This window comes from Ictidomys tridecemlineatus, chromosome 1 (assembly GCF_052094955.1).
Source record: "Ictidomys tridecemlineatus isolate mIctTri1 chromosome 1, mIctTri1.hap1, whole genome shotgun sequence".
NCBI classification, from domain to species: domain Eukaryota; kingdom Metazoa; phylum Chordata; class Mammalia; order Rodentia; family Sciuridae; genus Ictidomys; species Ictidomys tridecemlineatus.
This window is the reverse complement of record NC_135477.1, coordinates 12,737,899-12,750,564: the sequence shown is the minus strand read 5'-3', so window position 1 is coordinate 12,750,564 and position 12,666 is coordinate 12,737,899. Positions and strand designations below refer to the sequence as shown.

The 12,666-nt window shown below is 36.5% G+C and overlaps 1 pseudogene; it reads right to left on the bottom strand.

The window, feature by feature from the left end:
* Positions 1-11,122: 11,122 nt before the first annotated feature.
* LOC101955648 (L-lactate dehydrogenase B chain-like) lies at positions 11,123-12,307 on the bottom strand (annotated as a pseudogene).
* Positions 12,308-12,666: the final 359 nt, after the last annotated feature.

Below are 12,666 nucleotides of genomic sequence, written 5' to 3'. Positions count from 1 at the left end.
TATGTTAAGTGAAATAAGTTCAACTCAGAAAGTCCAGGGTCATGTGTTTTCTCTCACATGTGGAAGCCAGAGAGAAAAGAGAAAAAGAAAGGTGGAGGTGGATCACCTAAAAATCAAAGGGACATTAGTAGAGAAAAGGGACCAAGGGGTGGAAGGTGGGGAAGAAAAGGGAACGTGCTGGAGAGGGATATTGGCCAAATTATATTGTTGTACTGTGCACATGTACAAATATGTAACAAATCCTATCAGTATGTACAACTATAATGCACCAGTAAAAAAAAAAAGTGGAAAAAAAATCAGATTTTCACATTCTTAAACATGTTTCTTCTGCAAATATTTTAATTTTCAAATATTTGTGTACATAATACTTTGTTCTACTTTTTACTAAACAGTATTTCTTGTTTGTGTACTACTGTGGTTTGAACTGAGGGTCTTGTGCCTCTACACAAGTTCTCTGCGACTGAGCTACATTTTTGTTCTTTTTGTAATTTTGAGGGAGAGGCTCACTAAGTTGCCCAGGCTTTCCTCCAACTTGTTATCATTCTGCCTCAGCATTTCAAGTAGCCGGGATTATAGGTGTGTGCCACCACACCCAGCAACTAAACAGTATTTTGTATGTACTTCTTCTTAAGCAAACTTAGCCCTCTTCTTCCATTAATCAAGTAATACTAGCCATTCTCAAATTCTTAGACATTTGGGTTGTCACTAAAATTTGTCTGTTTGTAAATAATGCACATGAATACAAGGCCCACATCTAGACATATTGTAGTGGAGCTGCTAAAAGATAACATCAGCTACAGAGGACGGGAGTTGTAGCTAAACGGTAATTTTGTGCTTGTCTAGCACATGTGAGGCCCTGGGTTCAATCCCCAGCACTGGGGGAAAAATAAAAGCAAAAACCAAGGAAAAATACACATTATGTATACATTTACAATAGCACTAAAAAATGTACTTATGTATAAACCCAGCAAAATTTGTGGAAGATCTAGATGCTAACCAAGTATAAAGCATTGATGAAAAATCAAAGACTAAATAAATGGAGAGATATATTCATTTTGAAGACTATATTTGTAAGACATCAATTCTCCTCAGTGGGTCTCTAGATCCAATATAATCCCAATCAAAATCCCTACAAGCTCATTTAGAGTCTCAATCCTCTGATTCTAAAATTTGTATGGAAAGACCAAAGATCTAGAATAGCCAGGATGACTCTGAAAAAGAACAAAGTCAGACTTTGTTTGAACAAACTTAAGCTACTGATTTCAGGTAGCTGATTACTGTAGCTTTAACTCAGCATAAAGCTATAGTAATCAAGACAATGAAGTACTGGCAAAAAGACATACTAAAAATTGAACAGAATGGCCAAGTCAGAAGTATGTCCACAAAATGCAGTCAACCTCTTTTTTAAGCAGCAAAAGCAATTCAATAGAAAAAGAATATTTTTTTCTCACAAATAGTGTAGAACACCTAAAAATCCACATACAAAAATAAACCTCAACACATACCTTAGATAAAAATTAATTCAAAATAAAATATAGACTGAAATTGAAAACCTAAAACAGTAAAACATTTAAAGAGAAACACAGAAGAAAATCGTGTAACCTGAGGCTTGACAATTAATTCCAAAAATAATACCAAAACATGATTAATTTAAAAAGCTGATATTTTAGGTTCTACTAAGATTAAAAGAAGTTGGAGATTATGAAGACTTGCTATAGATTAATATATTTGCAAGTCACATACTTGATAAAGTGTTTGTATTCAAAATATAAGAACTCTTAAAACTTGATAATTAAAAAACCAAACCTTTTATTGGCAAAAATATTAATAGATATGTTACCCCAAAAAAGATTCTTAAACAGCAAACAAGCATATGAAAAGATGCTCCACATCGTTTGAAACTAGGGAAATGAAAATTAAAACAACAATGAGATAATACTGAATTTCTGTTAGGATGGCTAAAATTGAAAAAGGACAATAGCAAATGTTGATAAGAATGCAGATCAACAAAAACTCTCTTATTACTGAAGTAACTTAAAATGGCACAGCCATTTTGAAAGACAATCAGTTACTCCTTATAAAAAAATTAAACATATGAGGTGTAGCACGCTTGTGATCCTAGTGGTTTGGGAGGTGAGGCAGGAGGATCACCAGTTCAAAGCCAACCTCAGCAATTTAGCAAGACCCTAAGTGTTATGCTTTTGATGTGAGATGTCCCTCAAAAGCTTATGTGTGAGACAATGCAACAGCGTTTGGAGGAGAAATGATTGGGTTATGAGAGCCTTAACCCAATCAGTGAATTCATTCCCTGATAGGGATTAACTGAGTGGTAACTGAAGGCAAGTAGGAGATGGCTGGAAGAAGTGGGTCATTGGGAGCATGCCTTTGGGGTATATATTGAGTGAGCTGAGCTTAGTCTCTCTCCGTTTCCTGATCATCATGTGAGTCACTTCTCTCCGCCACATTCTTCTGCTACCATGTTCAGCCTCACCTGGAGCCCGGGGAATGGAGCCCGCTGTCTATAGACTGAGACCTCTAAAATGGTGAGCCCCTGAATAAACCTTTCCTCCTCTAAAACTGTCCTCATTAGGTCTTTTAGTCACAGCAGGAAAAAAAAAAAACTGACTAAAATACTAAGCAACTTAGTGAGACCCTATCTCAAAATAAAAATTAAAAAAAGGGCTAGGAATATAGCTCAGTGCTCAAGCACTCCTGGGTTAATTCCTTGGTATAAACAAACAAACAAACAAACAAACATTTAGCATACAATCCAGCAATCTTATACCTCCAGATTTATCCAAATGAACAAAAACTTATGTTCATAGATAAATATATATATATAATTTTTTGTAAATGTTTGATTTATAATCACCAATAACTGGAAATGACCAAGAAGTCCCTCAATGGGTGAATGAATAAACAGATTATAGTAATCCACAAAATGGAACATATACATCGATTAAAAAAAAATGAGCTACTTAGTCACACAGCAATCTGGATAGATATTAAATACATTTTGTTAAGTTGAATAATCCAGACCCCAAAGACAGTATTATTAATGCATGACATTACTTCACTAAAGAGGAACAGTAAAAACAACCTTACCTGAGTAATCTAAGAAAACAGAATTTTCACTGAATACTGTAAATCTAAAGAGAAAAGAAACTGTCCATAAATACAAGTTGATAAATTTGCCTCATACTGGAGTATGGATTTGCAATTCTAAAACTTCTCTACAGGTATAGTAGAGTTGAATAAATAAGTCAATAAACCATAGATGATGGGCCGTGGGTTTCTCACTGTCAGATAGATAAGTTAGCCAGTTCTGCTGCAGCATGTCTTATGCATTCTTAAAAGTCATCATGCTGTGCAGAACTGCACAATAAAAACCATAGATGTCATGGGGGAAATGAGATTAGAAGCACAGCACTTAAATGCTTCTCCAACCACAAATAAATAAAATATAGAGAACCTAATAAAATCAGTAGCATCATTTTACACAGGTTAAATGATTAAGAAATGCATGATGCTACAAATAATTGGGCATTTGGCTTGAAAAACACCCAGTGTTCATGAGCATGGGCATCCTGAAGGCTGCATCTTTGGAGTCATTGTGAAGTGGTGGGGGAAGGGTTGTCTGAAATCCATTGGGAAAGTGGTAACACTGTCTGTGGATGGGTGTAACTCCTTGTCCACAGTTTGATGTTTGGACTCCAACATCACAGTCTTTCACAGTATTATTTCCCGAGGCTTTTTTTTTTTTTCTGAATTTGATTCGTAGGTCTTTCAAGGAAAGCATTTATAACCAAATTAGAATACCAATACAATATAGAGCATTCTCCAATTAACTTCTATACCACCATTAGAACTTCTCTTCCTGCTTTCTCAGCTGGGCTTGCTTTTCCCTGCTGAATTCTGAACCTACCAGCTGAAGGTTTGGAAATTGTGGTCATATTTGCAACCACTAACCCAGCCACTATCAGCACCAAAAGGAACCACTTCTGCAGGATGTGGCAATTTCAGATATCCTGCTTGCTTTGTGATTGTGAGAAAAGATGCTTCTGTTTTTTTCTGTTTGTGCTCAATTCATAAACTCAACAATCTTTCATTTCTTCTAATTCTTTAGACCTTGTTCTTATTGACGTCACAGTACTTGAGGTTATGCCATTGTAGATTATTTTTATTTTCATAGTATCATCTCTGATGGTCCACATATGGATCCTTTTATGCTTGTTGAATGAGAGATATTATTTGTCCTTTTATTTCTTTCAAAAACGCTTTATTATTCCAATCTTTTCCACAATACATATGGCTTTCCCTTTGCATTCATTGCTTGGTGTTTTTGAACCAGGACACTTAAATGTGTTTGGGGTATAGGAGGTGTGATGTATATGTCACTCCCTCATAAATGCAAAAGAGCAACAAAAGATAACTTTGTTGAAGACACGTGATGACTAAGGTAGCTATTGAAATGTGAGTGTGCACACAGGTTTTTTTGTATTCTACTTCAGCCTAATTACACTGGGTGTAGTTTCTTCTATTGATTTAGCATTCCTTGTAGATGAAATCATGCAAAAGTGAATTTCTGTTTCCAAAGCAAACATTGCTATCAGAACCATATCAATATGGAAGAAAGGAAGTCTAAAATGAATGTTGTGATGCTGGAGTACAATCAAAGATATCAGTGTGAATTCATGTTTCTTTTAATAGTAGACAAATAGGTAAGTAGATGAAGATGTGTGTGTGTGCATGGGTTAATGCACATCGCTATCTCCTCTCTTCATCCACTGAGAAGGCCTAGACACAGAGTTATACCAGTATCCATGAGCACAACCTAAACCAGATCTTGATTCCTAAATTCGATTATGTAAGAAAGGGAACCAGAACTCCTCAGGGAAATGGTTAATTCTGAGGTTGAAGCAGGAGGGATATAAGATGATACAACATGAGCAGGGAGTATATTGTCCATATTGATAGAAGTCAAATCATTATGTATAATTCCTCATAATGAGGAAGAAAGAACTCCAACTAATATATGTAAATAGTCCCCCTCCATGAGGCAGAATTTAATCTCCTTCCTTTATATGTAGGCTAGACTTAGAGACTTGCTGCCAAAGAGAAGAAATGGAAAAGGAAAAAATAGTAACTTTAAAATGGAGAAACTTAGTAAACAGCATTTGAATGGAGTGATCAAGGTTAAGTCACAGTAATATGTCATGTTGACAGCTTGTGCCCACTGATATGACAGGATAAGAAAGGTATTCCCTTTCTTGGTATTTTTCCTAAACCAATAACCTCAATCTATTAAGAAAAAATGTGAAGGAAGCACAAATTGAGGGACATTTTACAAACTTCATGACCGGTACTCTTCAAAACTACTAGATCATAGAAAACATGGAAAGACTGTCATAGACCAGAGGAGAGGAAAGAGGCATGACCAAGTGATGTGGTATCCTGGAGCCGACCCTGGAACAGAAAAGGGGCATTAGTGGACACACTGGCAAAATCCTAATAGAGTTACATTTAAGAGGATTTGTGCCCATGTTAATCTCTTAGTTTTGACCAATACAATGATCATTTACCTCGAGGGCTAGGTAAAGGGTACATAGGAATTTTAGGTATACTTGTACTATCTTCACAAGTTTTCTATAAATCTAAAATTATTCCAGAATAAGAAGTTAAAAGTCAATAGGCATCCACCATATTAATGGCAAAAAATAAAAATCAATATGATTCAGATCACATATAAATAATTTATATGTCTATGTAATTACAATTAGCAGAGAGTCAAACTTTAAAATTATTCCAGTTTTAATAACACTGAAAATAATGAAATCATTTAGCTTTACCAAAAATGTTATGTGAGATCTATACACTGAAAAATTTTTAAAAACTGCTGAAAAGTCAAAGACATAAATAAATAAAATGTTATACCATGCTCATGGACTAGAAGACAATATGGTTAAAATACCACATTCATCTATGCACTTAATGTGATTCCAATTAAAATTCCAGTAAGTGTTTTTTGTAGAAAATGTAAAGTCAATTCTAAAGTTTCTGGCAAAGAAAGGACATAGAATAACCAAAGAAATCTTGAAAAACAAGAATAAATTTGGTTCACTTATATAAAAGGAATTGAAGACTTAAGCTACAATAATAAAGACAGCGTGGAACTGGCATAAAGATAGACATACAGATCTTTGCTTAACACAAAGGGGCTGAGGATATAATTCAGTGGTAGAGCACTTGCCTAGTAGGCTCAGGGCCACAGGTTCAATCCCCAGCATAAGTGACACATAATCCTTTCCACAGAGCTCTCAGTTCCAAGTTGGGCTGCAGAAGCAGTGACATCATCAGCATTAGCTTGCTTAGTAAGATTGTCCAGCATCCAAGGAGCAACCATCCTGGCATACATGCAAGAAAGTAGCTTTCTACAGATAACACTAACTTGCCCTGATTCCCAGTGTACATGACAGAAAGCCAGTACCCTTGAAGGTAATCTGGACCTTGGACTTTCTGACCCAGGCTTGCCCTCATTGTTCTCTTAATTTGGCTCAGTGTAGAGAACAGAAAAGAAGCACTCAGGGACAACATGGTGTTTTACTGTCCCCCTTTCTTCAAGAATGAGACAATGTATAAATATAAAGGAACTAAAGTAGCCAAGATAATTTTTTTTAAGTGGACTCAAGGGATCCTCCTACCTCAGCTTCCTGAGTAGCTGGGACTACAGGCATATGCCACTATACCTGGCTCACCCATTTTTTTAAAATATAATGTTCAGTCCAGCATTATAGCTAAGTATGACTTCATTAATATATTTTCCTAACTTAAGTTCAACCATTGAGATGCCAAAGACATTGAAACAGAAAGTGACTGTTTTTTTATTTGACTTCTCAAAATTAGTAGCTACCCGTTTTTTATTAAAACTGATCTTGAGTATCAAAAGAAAAATAAAGTCAGTAAATAAGTGATACTCTTAATGAATCAGCATGTAATACCTGGGAGCCCAAAAGCTTATTTTTAGCCCAGGGCTCAACCCTACAACGTGTACTTCTTTTCTGTATCGCAACTGTTTGAGTGACAGACATTATTTCATATGAGAATACTCATAGACTTGGAGTCCAGGGAAGAGGAGAGGTTCCCTGGCTTAAAACTCACTGTCATGAAAAATCAGATTACTTTCTCAGATGAGCACTCGAGAACTAAAAGCACTTGTGATTTTCTTAGTTTTCTAGAAATAAATTAGAGTGGCTCTCATCCCACAGGTCTACCACTAGCCCATTACATGAGCAGACCTTTATTATCATTAGTATTATTGCACAGATTATACAGATGGAAGACTACATTATTCTTTGCAAAAATTCAAACATGGGGTTACTCATTCTCTAAAATAACCAATATGACAAATCATCTAATTTTAAATTTCCAAATCCTTTTTCTGATAGAACTAACCAAATGATAATACTGAAAGAACCTAAAATATCATCTGGTCCAACTTTCTCATTTTTACTGAAGTGGAAAATAAGATCCACAAAGATTAAATGACATGTTCTCATGTGCACGGGAAAATCAAAAGCTAATACCAAGCTTTTCTGTCCTAAGCAAGTCAGTTGATTTCAGGTCTTCGGGTGTATCTATGCTGGTGGAGAAAGGGAGGAGGAGGAGGAGGAAGTCGTGAGGAGGGAGAGAAGGAAAGCAAAACTGCATTTTGGTTTTTCACAGCACATTTTTGCCTTTTTTTTTTTTTTTTTTTTTTACATTTACAAGCCATCTTTGCCAAGATTGGTAGCTCACTGGCTTCAAAACCAAAAGGCCATTTGATGTTCAAAACAACTGCTCAAAAGTAGCATTTCCTATGTAATCAGGCAATTCTCATGCTGAGGAACTCCACCCCCTCATTACGGGGTACATCTTATTGCCTGTGATAGAATAGAACTCAGGCTACTCCCCAGAGCCAAGGATACATTCCCTGGTGATAAGTCTGAGATGTTCCTTCCACTGGCCTCTATCCTAATACAGAAAGTCCCACAGCAACATTAGCCATCTTTCAGTAATTACATTTGATAACCATTCAGTACACTCATTGACTTCTCTAGAGAGAAAAGTAAATGCTTCCTTTTATCATGACAACCATCCAATCTGGTGCAAAGCATTCCCAGATAAGGCTCCCTTGGGGATGCCTTTTCTTTATGTTCATGATCAATAGCTCTTGCACAACTCCTCTTTCTTACTCTACCAAATAATGTGGCATTGATAAACATAATCACTTAACTTGTATGGAGTTGAAAACCTTCCTAATAAGTACAGGTCATTGAAAGCAGTGTTTTAAGTAGTAATGAAAGATCATTGAAAGCAGTATTTTAGATGGACATGATAAATCCATTCTTATTTTTCCATGTATTTTTTCTCATTTACTTCACTTGATTTTCAGACAAATTTCCATCTCCTAAAAATGGAGCTTCATTGTTTACTGGGTACTGAGTAACTTGATAAAATAGAGAGGGGCTTTGTAGAGGAAAGGAAAACACAATGAAAATTGTATACATGGAGAAGAATGAGAAACAAAGGGGAAATTTGCATATGTTTTAATGCTGCAAACATTAAGTGATTCTCCAGGGTCAGCTTAGCTCCAGAACTATTTTATTAGTCTGTAGATTGCATGCCACATTGAAAATTGATTTTTAAAATAGTTTTTGAAAACTATCAAGGTAATGTTTGCTCTTTTGGGTCCAAGTATATTAATAAAGTGAGTCTTTGGCTCTTCCCCAACCCATACACTCTACCCAAGCATGACTGTTACTGTGTTTCATAGATATTCTTCTGGAAATGTTAATACATACTTCTATATACATATTTTATAAACATGGCTCATTTGCACTATTCTACCCTCTGCTTTTTCACTTTATAATATATTTTCAAGGTCTTCTCATATTGTCACATTAATTTGCCTTTTAAAATTTTTTTTATTATTTAAACTTATTTTTATTAGTTCTAATCAGTTACATTTGCCTTAGTTTTAAAGCTACATGGCATTCAACTATATGTAAGTAGACTACTTGTCTACTCAACTACATAAGAACCTTATAGATATTGAAAACAAGAGGCCTTAAAACTGAATAAAATAGATTATAAACAACTTTGATGATAATGATGCAATTTGTGTCTGAATAAGATATTCCATGTAAGATATCATTCTCAAAACTGCCATAAATATATGATGTAGAGAATCCATTCTTGAAATCTATGCTGACTATTCTATATCAATTTGAAGGCAAAGAAGCAATTTAGTTGGGAACCTATAAGTACCCCAAAAACAGGGTCAAAAACATTATAGCTTGGAATTTTTCTGACCTAACAGAGTGGAAACATCAGAATTGAAAAAACATGTCTCTGAAAACCTCTTGGAAAAGTTGAGCATAGTGTGCCAAAACACCCATGAAGAAGTGAAAAGGACGGGGCTGGGTTGTGGCTCAGTGGTAGAGAGCTTGCCGAGCCTGCAGGAGGCACTAGGTTCAATTCTCAGTACCACATGTCAATAAATAAAATAAAGGTCCATTGACAACTAAAAAAAAAAGTTAAAAAAAAAGAAAGAAGAAGTGAAAGGACAGTCAGAATATTTCAATGTAAAACCCAACAAGGAGAAACAATGAAATCTCATCATTGGCTTATAATCTTTTTTACTGAAAGTTCCAATTTTGTCTTACTAAAGCGTTAAAAAGAGGGCTGGGGTTGTGGCTCAGAGGTAGAGGGCTCGCCTACCATGTGTGAGGCACTGGGTTGGATCCTCAGCGACACATAAAAATAAAATAAATACATTGTGTCCACCTATATTTAAAAAAGCGCTAAAAAGAAAGGATGTTTCTGAGTGATTCGTGTCATTTAAAAATTCAGCTAAGTTACATAAGACTATATATATATGGAGAGGGGAAAGGAGAGAGCAAGGGCTTAGATCAGACACCAATCCACATCTTAATTAATATTAGCAGGATATTCTGACAACTTCCCAAACTTACAAAATCTATCTTGGTGGATTATTACTGCCAAGCCTTTCTATAAGAAATGGAAATTTGTATTAGTTGCAAATTCTTTTCTTTAATATTTTTTATTTGTTTGTTTGTTTATTTATTTATTTAAATGTGGTGCTGGGGATCAAACCCAGTGCCTCATTCATGCTAGGCAAACACTTTATCACTGAGCCATAATCCGGGCCCTTATTTGCAAGTTCTCAATTCATTATTTAAAAATAGTCTGGAATGGTGTTGGCCAATATGGAAGAGTAACAAAACCTGGAAATTCTCCTTTTTAAAACAGCAATGAGTAGATGGAGAGAAACAAGGGAAGGGGGGAGGGAAGGGAAAGAGGGAAAGCTGGGGAATGAAGGAGGGTAAATTCCACTAGGTGTGTGTCTGAATGTTCCACAGTGAGTTCCAATACTCTATATAACTATAACACATCAATTAAAAAATAAATAAATAGAAGGAAAACTAGTATGGTAGAGGAAGGGGATCAAGTGGGGAAGGAGGAGGAGAGAAGGGTAGTGCTGGGGATTGAAAGGGAGAAAACTGTGTTATATGCATTTACAAATATGTCAAAATGAGCCCCACTATTATGTATAATCATAATGCACTAGAAAATTAAATGCAAACACTGAAAAGAATTGCAAAAAAATCAACTTTTTCAGAAATCTAGAAAATAAGCAAAAGTTTGCATCAATCTAGTGGGCATGTATTAAAGAAAAATATATATTATATTTTTAATATATAAAATATTATAGTAAAAACTATAAATTTTATGGCATTTTAACTCAATCTATTCTCATCCATCTCTCCCCAACTCCATAGTAGCCTTAATTAAATAGCAGTAGTCTTTTTTTTTTTAAGCACATTAAAGCAAGCCTGGGATTTGATTCTGTAGCCCATATCACATATTAAATAAGAAGCAAATGACCCCTATACATGGATGGAGAATAAAGGCTCAAGGTGAATCACCCTGCAGTGTTCCAATTTCTATAGCATGGAGCTCAGCAGTCACAGGTCTTTTAGGTCCTTCTGGATGTCCCACAGGGTACATCACTTTTCTTGAGCTGAGCAACCTCATCATCCTTCAGCTTCTGGTTGATAACGCTGGTTAATCCCAGAGCATTGAGGACTTAGGGAAGGCTCAGAAAGATTTCATTCTCAATGCCATACCTCCCTGTCACCATGGTTGAGACTGGATGAATCCTGCATAGATTTTTAAACATGGATTCAATGAGGTCAGCCACACTTCACTCAACAGCCCAGTTGGTGTATCCTTTTAGTTTGGTGACATCATAGGCACTTTCAACCACCATTTTACATACTTCTGTCCAGCTTTCACTCTCATTGTTCCCATTTCTGGATTTAGTTCCTGGAGAGAACTACCAGCCACGTTGACTCCACTCCACACAGCCACACTTGAGTGGCCATGTTCTCCCAGAATCCATTCATGGCAGCTGCTAGGATGAATGCCAAGTTTCTCAGCCATAAAATAGCAAAATCTAGCAGAAGCCAGACTGCACTCCCTTCTAATCACACGGTGTTGGGTAATCCACTTAGTTTCCAGGTAACATATGTAAGAATGTCCACTGGGTTGGAAATCACAATTCTGATGCCATTGAGAGACTGTGCTTGATGATCTGAGGAATAATGAATCTGAAGACATTGACATTTCTCTGCACCAGATTGAGACAACTGCCCCGCTCCTGCCGACGGACTCCTGCAGTTACTATCACGATCTTAGAACTGGCAGTCACTGACTAAACTTTATCTGCTACAGTTTTGGGTGTTTGAAGAAATAAGCTTCATGCTGCAGATCCATCCTGTCTCCTTTGAGCTTATCTTCTAAATCATCCACCAGGGCAAGTTCATCAGCCAGAGAAATTCCCAGAATGCTGATTGCACACGCCATATCGACTTGTCCAACAGCCATTACAGTGATCTTATTGTTTGGGAACTTCTGCCTTCTCTTCTGCAACTGGTGCAGTGAGCTTTTCCTTAAGGGTCACAACTTCAAGCAGGTGAGAGAAGGCTCTCCAGACCACTGGAAGAGTCTTGTGAAGACAATGTCAGAAGCGCGCAACTCCTAGGGCGTAGCATCTGCAGCCCAGTGGTCCTAAAACTATAGTGAAAACAGTATCACAGGGGCCTCTGGAGGAAGCAGAATGGAGTTAGAGTTCCTCTACAATTCCCTTTCCAGATACTGTTACCCTTTGGTCTTTATGGCAGTTGCCCAGAAAATCCCATTCACAAGGCTTATCTTTATTTGCTCCAGCTCAGAGCTCACCCATTGCCAACAATCACAGGGCATTTATTGAAAAGAATCAGCAAAAACTCAGGTGACAAAAACAGTTGGGGTAACCAATAAGCCAAATGAAACACTTGGAAGGAACACTTAGGGAATGAGAGGTGCTTGGGTATATTAAAAAGTTCTGAAATAAGGACTGGGGGTGTAGCTCGGTGGTAGCATGCTTTCCTAGCACGCGGGTTGGTTCCCCAGCACCACAAAGGGAAAAAATAGTTCTGATATAGTCCTAAAAATCTAAAAGGTTACATGAGTGCTTAGGATATAAGTCTATATATTCAAGAAGCTCAATAAATTCCTGATAGGGTAAACTCAAAAATCCAAACCTAGTTACATCAAACTGTC